We start from the raw sequence: 9119 nt of genomic DNA, 5'->3' as shown, positions 1-9119 counted from the left end.
TGTTACTTCATAAAAAGATCCATTGTAGAGCCTGGCTGGCAGCCATCATCATGAAGATTGAGTGGTATAGTTTTACTAGGTACAAGACGGATGCCAGACACGGGGAGCTCTACTTCTGGATGCACTTAAGGAGGGTTTCTAGTTTCTTAATACAAAATTAGAGTCCATCTTGGAAGATTAACACAAATCCACTCTACAGATGAAAATACATACAAAAAGGACAGACATAAGATAATCAAAAGGGAAGAACATATTGGCCAGCCAAATCCCCGTGGCCCAGCACCACTACATTTCTTGCTGATGTAAAATACAAGACGAATTATAAACCAGAATTTCGTAAAATACAAGAAGAGTTATAAACCAGAATTTCAGAGAGTTCAATGAGAGTAGACTCTCAGGGTTGCCAAGGAAGTAAACATGGTTAAGCAGGCATCAAAGAAGAAAGCAATGTCTAGTGCTAAGGGCTGCACAGAGGTAAAAGAATGTGAAGCCTGTGAAGGTCCTAACTCCCTAAGTTCTTGGAAATACTTATTTGGTAGGTCAGAGTTTAAATACAGATCCTTTATTACTAGAAATGGGGAGAAGGGAGGGAGGGAGGAAGGAGGGAGGGAGGAACAAATGAAGTTTAGGGAGGAAGGGAAGATAGGAGAGAGTGCCTGAGAGATTTATTCCTAGTTTTAAATTTTTAAGAAATAGCTGTTTGCATATTATGTGAGTAATGGGTACAGTGAGTAAATCGATTACTTCTGCCACTCATTAGTAACACTTCATTTCCTAATTCATACTTTCAGCTCACCAACACTATTTTAGTATTTTAGATCTTTTATTCACCGAGTCTTGCAGAGACTATTTATTACATTGGAAACATAAATGGAAGGGGAAATGCTCTTGATCATTAATCATAATATTGAGTATTTAGAGTTACAAATATATTAATTTATGACAGCATTTTGGTATATAGGCCAGGCTGGGCTTAAATTCATGATTCTTCTGTCTCAGTATCTCAACTTGTGCACTTTCAGATGTGTTCTAGCATGCCTGACATTATAAGCAGCTTTGTTTTTTGTTTGTTTGTTTATTTGTTTGTTTTGAGAAAGGGTTTCTCTGTGTAGGCATGGCTGTTCAGGAACTCACTCTGTAGACCAGGCTGTCCTAGAACTCAGAAATCTGCCTGTCTCTGCCTCCCAAGTGCTGGGATTAAAGGCATGTACCACCACAGCCCAGAGTTGGCGTCTGTTTTGTTTTTTTAAATCATTGCAATATTACTAAAATATATTATGTTCAATCAAGCAAATGGGCAACGATCTTTGTTTAATTCTCTTTGTCACAAGAATGATAAAATTATGTTTTAGAAAATGAAAACTTTTCCATACGTAAGATTCCATTGTTGAGCAAATAAAAATACACGTTGTTTTACATTGGAAGTAAAACAAGATCATTCCCTATGTCAAGACTGATTATAGGAGAAATGCAACTGGGATTAGGAGAACAATTAAAGAAAAACCTAAGCAAATTCATTCACCATCATCACTGCAGAGGTTTTAGTTGACCTGTATAATCTTTTTGAGATATAGTCTTAAGTCATATGAAATATTAATGTCATATGACTATAACTTCTCTAAAACAGAATTTTTTCTTCCATAATCAAAGGCTAAACCATCATTGCAAGAGAAATGTATTTCAGAAAAGTTTTAACTATTGGTACGTATAGTAGTTTGAATAAAAATTGTCCCCATAGGTTCATAGGGGATAATAATATTCAGGTGTGGCCTTGTTGGAATAGGAGGAAGTGTGCACCTGGGAATAGGCTTGGAGCTGATCAAGATGGACAATTCTCACCTACCACTCCAGTGCCATTTCTGGCCTGCACACAAACCTCTGAACTGTAAATCACCCACAATTAAATGTTTTCCTTTTGTAAGAGTTGCCATGCTCATGTGGCTCTTCACAGCAATAAAACTTTATTTATATGAGACAATATGAAAGAAGAATTAGCAAATGTTTTTCATAAACTGATGAATAAAATGTAATGTGTTATTTATGCTGTTGAGCTACACTACTTAATATTTGCCTTAACCTTACCAAACAATCTGTTTATTTTAATATGTCAATATAATATTAATGAAGAGATGAGCATATCTTCACAAAATGGAAATAGAAAAAATGGGTATGTTTAATCCATTTCTACCTTACTTTGTTTTAGGGTTTAGGGTATTATTACAACTAAGAAAGGATATATAATATGTTTAATAGTATATGTCAGTAATATCAGAATTGGAGAGTCTAAGGCAAGAGAATCTTGAGGTCAAGGACAACAAAGATTATGCAGTAAGATAAAACTACAATGAATGATAATATAGGTAACTGATAGAGAACTTTCCTAGCATATATGATTAAATACTTATGACAAAATAAGTAAAAAGAAAGGACGGAAAGAAAGAGAATGCGAAAGAAAAGAAGTAAAGAAAGAAAGAATAAATAAAGAAACAAAAGTTATATACAGGTTTTATAACCTTGGGAATAGTTATGCTCTAAAATATATTTTAAACTGACTCTTAAGTTTTCTCAATAAATTTGGCAAGCAAATAATGATGTAAAATACCAATGAAAACAATGAAAATTTTTTCAGTCATTTCCTATATGAATACTATACATTTATTTCATATGTACTCCTCCACTTCGGCCTCCCACTCCTGTCTGGACTATGCTGGAAGAAAGGTGGGGAGGGGCAAGAGAATTAGAACAGAAGAGTGATAAAACAAAAGATAACTAATACTACACTAAATGTCTTTTAAAAAGCTATATTGAAACCTATTATTTCATAAGTTTCTACAAAATTTATATTTATTAAAGTTTTTTGAGGAACAGTTACTTTATTTTATCTACCATAACAGAGTAGAATATAGCACCTAATTGCATATAAATAAATATTTTGTGTATTATTTTATTTGATACAAATATATGCAGAAGAATTTTAATCCAGCAACATGGCTTCTCAGATAAGGGGTCACACATTTAATCCCTCTGGCTGAAAATGAGACACACTGTTAATATAAACCCTTATTCCCAAACAATGTTCTCTAATTAAAGGCAGATAAAGTAGTGTACTAGAGAAAAATTTGAAAGAATGAATCCAAGATAGGATATGTATGAGGCAATGGGCCATGCACAGACAGCCTGGTTTCCAGTGGAGTTGAGGTCTTGAGACCTGGTGGTACCTGATGGGTGGTAATTTCCACCTACATGGGACGGAACGATCATGTCTCCTGGAACTCTGGCTCCTGTCAAAAGTTACTGTCCCCACAACCCCCACAAGAGAAGCATGTGGCTAGCAGTCATGCAGACAATGGCCCAAGCTTCTGGCATTCTGGCTAGACTCCTCCCCACAATTACCTAGCAACAGCAAGATAGCAATTCCACCATAAGAGGGGCTGTTTGGCCCCTCCTTGCTCTCTTTAGCTTTCACCTTTCTTTCTCTTTAGCTTTTCTCTCTTTCCCTTTCCCCCTCTCTCTATGTGGCCATGGCTTCTCTCTCTCTCTCTCTCTCTCTCTCTCTCTCTCTCTCTCTCTCTCTCCCTCCCTCCCTCCCTCCCTCCCTTTTCTCTTCTCCCCTGCCTTTCTACAATAAAGATCTAGGCAGATTTCTGAGTCCAAGGCCAGCCTGGTCTACAAAGTGAGTTCCAGGACAACCAGGGCTATAGAGAAAAAAAAAAAAAGCTCTAAAACCATATAGACTGTCTCTGATCATCAAGGCCCACCGTATTTGCAACCACGAACTAGACTAAAGAATCTCACCTTCGTGGGAACCACCCAGTGCCCCCACACCCATGCCCTCTTCCCTAATCTCTGGAACCCAGTGCCACCCCGGGGCCCTATTCTGTTCTCAGCTCCTCCACCATATCCAGCATGGGATGCCAGAGGCTGAGAACCTGGCACAGGGGGCTGCTCCTTGTCCACCTCCAGCCATGTGGGGTCAGTGGCTTAACACAGCCAGATGCCCACCTGAGGCCACGTGGAAAGCTTCTGGAGGTCCTTCTGCATCTGCCTGCCCAGAGCATGAGAACTCTGGTGGGACACAGGCACCCACACTCTCCTACTGCCCTCTTTCCCATACACCCATGACCCCACAGATATGCCTAACTTATGCATGAATAACACAGGAAAGAGAGGCTACTTAAGAGCAGGGAGAAAGAGAAAAGGGAACTATATAGTGTGTGATGAATGTATATGGCAGTGTTACAAGGACAATTTTACAGATACAGTTGTAGAAAGACTAAGCTAGACAAAGGTGAAGACAGAACTAGTCAGCAAATGAGAAGGAGCCAGAAGATTAGAACATATTGCTAAAGTTACTATTAAACCAAGCAGAGCAATTCAGTGGGAAGGCAAGAGAAACCAGATTGAATCAGTCAACAGACAACTGGGAAATCAATTTAGGCCAGCTCAATTGAACCAGTCAGCCAGACTTCAGAAAGAGTTACATAGGGTGAGTTTATTCAGCACTAAACCTCCAGATGACTATTACATCTGGTGAGTGAAAGCTATGTGTAGAAATATATAAATTACTTTGATTTATTCAGAGCAGAACTAATTTTACTTTTGACATATGTTCTTTACTTTTGAAATATTTAGGAGTATTTCATATGAATTTCATATACTTGTTTACATATATTTTATAGAAAATAAATTTTCTTACAATATATTCTGATTTAGAATCTTATTAGAGTTATCAGATTTTTTATTGGGATAGGTTAATGATAAGTTTCAGTATAAAAAGTTATAAAATTTTCTATCCAAAATGATGTGATCAAAGGAATTATTAAATTTTAGGTAGATAGATAAAGATATAGAATCAAGCAACTTGGCTGCTCTGACAAGGAATCACACATTAAATCCCTCTGACTGACATAGAGACACACTGTTAGTAAAAACCTTTAATATTTATACCTATAAACATGTGTGCTGACTAGTTTTATGTCAAGTTGGCAGAAGTTCATATCTCAATGTACTGTTATTGTTGTGGTATTACCAGATATGGCACAAATACCATCAACAGCAAATTCCCAAAACAAAGCCATTCTCTTGTGAATAAGGGAAGACCATGAACAGAGGTTCACATTATATCTCTTTAGTATGTCCCGTATTTAGCTCCCTTTGGCTAATAAAAGGTTATGGAGAATAATATAAAATACATGACATGGAATAGGCTGATGATATCGCAATGTTTCTTTAAAAATTGGGAGAAGACTTATTTATTTTATGAGCTGGGAGTGTAATAGGAAACAATGTCTGGTGATTAAAGAGATGGAGCTTGTTTCAATTATTTAAGTGTCCTATTTGTATAAGTTGAAATCACACAGAGAGAGAGAGACAGAGAGACAGAGACAGAGACAGACAGAGACAGACAAAGAGACAGACAGAGACAGAGAGACAAAGAGAAAGAGACAGAGAGACAGAAAGAGACAGAATATCTCCAGCCTTGCATGCTACATATGAGCTACCAATGAGCTAAACTATATCCTTGGATACACACTTTACAGTGAGAAAGTGTCTCAGTAACTTGAATTGACTTGAACTTTCAGGATAACCCAGAGATGCCTTTAATTTGCAATTTAGCCTATTTCGAAATTCTGTCTATTATGAATGTAGCTGCAATGAACCTGAGTGAGCAACTATCTCTGTAGTAAGATGTAGAGCCCTTTGACTATTTAGACAGAGTAAATTCATTCTTTCTTGGATGGACCTGTGTTTAGAGTTGACCATATGGTATTGTATAATCTATCAGGAAGCTCTTTCCTGGAGAAAACTGATTCTTTTTTCTCCCAGAAGCCTTTGACTGCCAGTGCTTCTTTATCTAAGGATGGAGTCTTCTGTTATTTCCCCATGCTTTTGCTGTATTGACTAGTGAGGTCATCATGAAGGTCATATTTAAGGAAGAATGTTGGTGAGATGACACAGGTGCAAAACCCCAGTCATAAATAGAAGGCATTATTTTGTTGTTTTTGTTATTCAGTCAAGAACACCAATTGTAAATTTAGGGCACATTAATCCATTATTTAATTAGCTTATTCTATCACCTCTTTACCCTACACATTTTAGGCTATGATTCTATGGTGATTCTAAATCAATTCAAGTTGACAACAAAGATTGAATGTTACAAATATTATCATATCAGATAACAATGATGTAATCACTGGACCCACCACATTTTAAAGTAGAAAGCAGAGCCTTGAACACTAAGCAACTGATATACTTCTGAATTATACACCCCACCTTTTATTTTTAATAAAAATATTAATAATATTTATGTACTTATATCAGTAAAAGTTTTGTTAGAATAATGCTATGGTGAAAATATTTTATAGGTGAAATAATGTTATCATGCAGGCAGCCATAAAAAGTGAGACTCTGGCTTTTTAAAAAAGGCAAATAATCAACAACAACAAAACAAACCAAACACAAACAAAAACATTTTAGGATTTTGTTATTGCTCTTGGTTTACCACAAAATGCAGGAGGTAAGTCCTTGTAGCTGAAGACAGCATGTACCACAGGCCCTGAAGACTCTAACTTGGAACTGATTTGAATACCTCCTCCTCCCTGAGAATTAACTTTCATGATACCAGACTATGCCATGAAAACTTCCAATGGAGGAAAGGAACCAATAATTCTATGCACTTTTGATGCCTATGAACAACACATGTCATGTGTGCTACATGTGATGCCACAAGAATATTTAACCTTAAGGATGCAGTAGTGGCATGCATAATTTTTTGTTAATCAAAGTTGTATTTGTGTTCAAGATCCCCGAACAAAAGAGAAATCATGCCTAGTACTGTAAACCTAGCCAACTACTTAAAATCAATGAGGTCATGGATCTTTGTTGTGGATTGCCTTGATGATGTTTGTATTTTGATACTAATTCTGCTTCCTAAAGAGGGGTTGATTCCACGTGAAACTTCTCCCTATTTTAACTGGTCCAATAAAAGCTAGAGCCTGTGACTGGACAGTGGAAGAGAAAGGTGGGGCTGGAAGTTTTAGAGGAAGGAGAAGGAGGAGGAAGCAAAGACAAGAAGATGAGGAACAGAGAGAGACAAAGATGAAGGAAGAGGAGGTGGAAGATGGAGCAAATTCATGTGGCCAGGAGGAGCTGAAAGTACCAAGGGATCTCATAGCTGAGGAATAGAGTAGTGTCATGGAATATCTGCCCAATCTAAGTTTGCCATTTATAAATAATATAACTAAGTTATGTGTTCTTTGCATGGGCTTCTTGGGGTTGGAGATTTACCGATACAAATCTGGCTGGTATTAAATATTAAGGCTGTCTGGTGTTTTCCATATGTGATGGTTTAGGTGGGCAAGAGAGAGGGTGAAACCAGAATAGTCATAATTCCAAATTCAAGGTCAAGTCTGGCAATGAAATATTTCTTTTATGGCCTCTGTGGTTACATTGTCTATATGCTTTCTGATTACCCGAAATGTCAAGCAGAAGTCCTTTTCCCTGTCTTCCAGAGCCTCATGATTACATTCATTCTTCATTCCTGAGGATTATATCTATTTCATTTATTATGGCATGATTATCTCTACATAATGGAGAAAGTGTATTCCCCAGAAAATTAGATTGAATGTAAAATAGAAGAGACAGCATATCAACTCTAGAGCAACAGCATCCATCAACACCAGGAGGGATCAATTGTCTGGTGATGCTTCAGGGGCAGGAACTGTGTCAAAATTCCCCTTACTCAGCCATGCTAGACCCAATAAGACACAATGTATTTTTTAAGTGATGACACAAATAGGGTGGATATGGAATGGACACAGGATGTGGTAGGAGATGGGAAGGGTGGGAATGTGCAAAATGCAATATATGAAATTTTTAAAGAATTAATTAAAGTATTTTAAAAATATTGCATTTAAATTGTCTTAAATGACTTATTAATAGTTTGTATTAATGAAATAAAAATTGGGATTTTTGGTAAGTCAAATAGTCACATATCTATCAGGGTAAGGATAGATAGATAGATAGATAGATAGATAGATAGATAGATAGATAGATGATAGATAGATAATAGAGACACATGATAAACTCTTATAATTTACATTTTATCAGGTTTTTTATTATGTGGTGACAATTTAGATTACTGATGTGAATTAGTGTAACCAAATAGTATTTATGCACATATGCATAATATGTCAACATGAAAACCCCTGAGAATTATTGTTCTCTTTATTGATTATTTTCCTTGAGAAAGGAAAATATTTTGTATTTGTTACACATAATATAATATGTAGGAAAGGTATCACTTTTAGTTTTAATTTGAAATACAGAGAAAATAATAATAGATATTTTTTCAGTTTTATCAACTATTTGGTATAAAATTATATGAAGATGTATTACATACCATGGTGTGTTCTGAATATGACTAAAATACCAGTACCATTTCAGCTTCATTCATTAATATTTTTAAAGTATTTTGATCTGCTTCATAAACATAGCTAAAAACAAAAGCTGCTGAGCATAATCAGGATGAGAAAATGTAAAATGTTTCAATCCACTGATTTTACATATCTGAATTTCAATGATCCTTTTCGAATTCATAAATTATTGTTTTAGAATTTAATTTCAGCAATATCTGAGTCCATATATATAATATGGTATGGTTTCAGGCAGTGAGTGGAGTGTTGACATGTGTCAAAACTAATACACAATCTTTCACCTTAGTAATAATTTCAAACAAAGAAATACATTCAAAACTTTAATATGATAATTTTTTATACTTAAATGAATGTAATAATGAATCATAATTTATTGAAAATGCTGTCTTTTTCTACTGTATGGTTTTGACTTCTTTGTCAAAGATCAAGTGTATGTAATGTATGGGTTTACTTCTGGGTCTTCAATTCCATTGATCTACCTGCCTGTCTCTTTACCAATACCATGCAGTTTCCATCATGATTGCTCTATAGTACAGCTTGAGGTCAGGGATGGTGATTCCCCCAGACGTTCCTTTATTGTTGAGAATACTTTTCACTATCTTGGGTTTTTTTGTTATTCCAAATGAATTTACAAAGTGCTCTTTCTAACTCTATGAATAATTGAGTTAGAATTTTGGTGGAGAT

At 35.8% G+C, this 9119-nt stretch overlaps 1 pseudogene; it reads left to right on the top strand.

Moving 5' to 3' along the window:
* The first annotated feature begins 417 nt into the window (after positions 1-417).
* The window catches only part of LOC110286274, a 30411-nt pseudogene continuing 21709 nt past the window's right edge, over positions 418-9119 (top strand).

This window comes from Mus caroli, chromosome X (genome assembly GCF_900094665.2).
Source record: "Mus caroli chromosome X, CAROLI_EIJ_v1.1, whole genome shotgun sequence".
In the NCBI taxonomy this organism is placed as follows: domain Eukaryota; kingdom Metazoa; phylum Chordata; class Mammalia; order Rodentia; family Muridae; genus Mus; species Mus caroli.
This window is presented reverse-complemented; position numbering and strand designations above follow the sequence as displayed.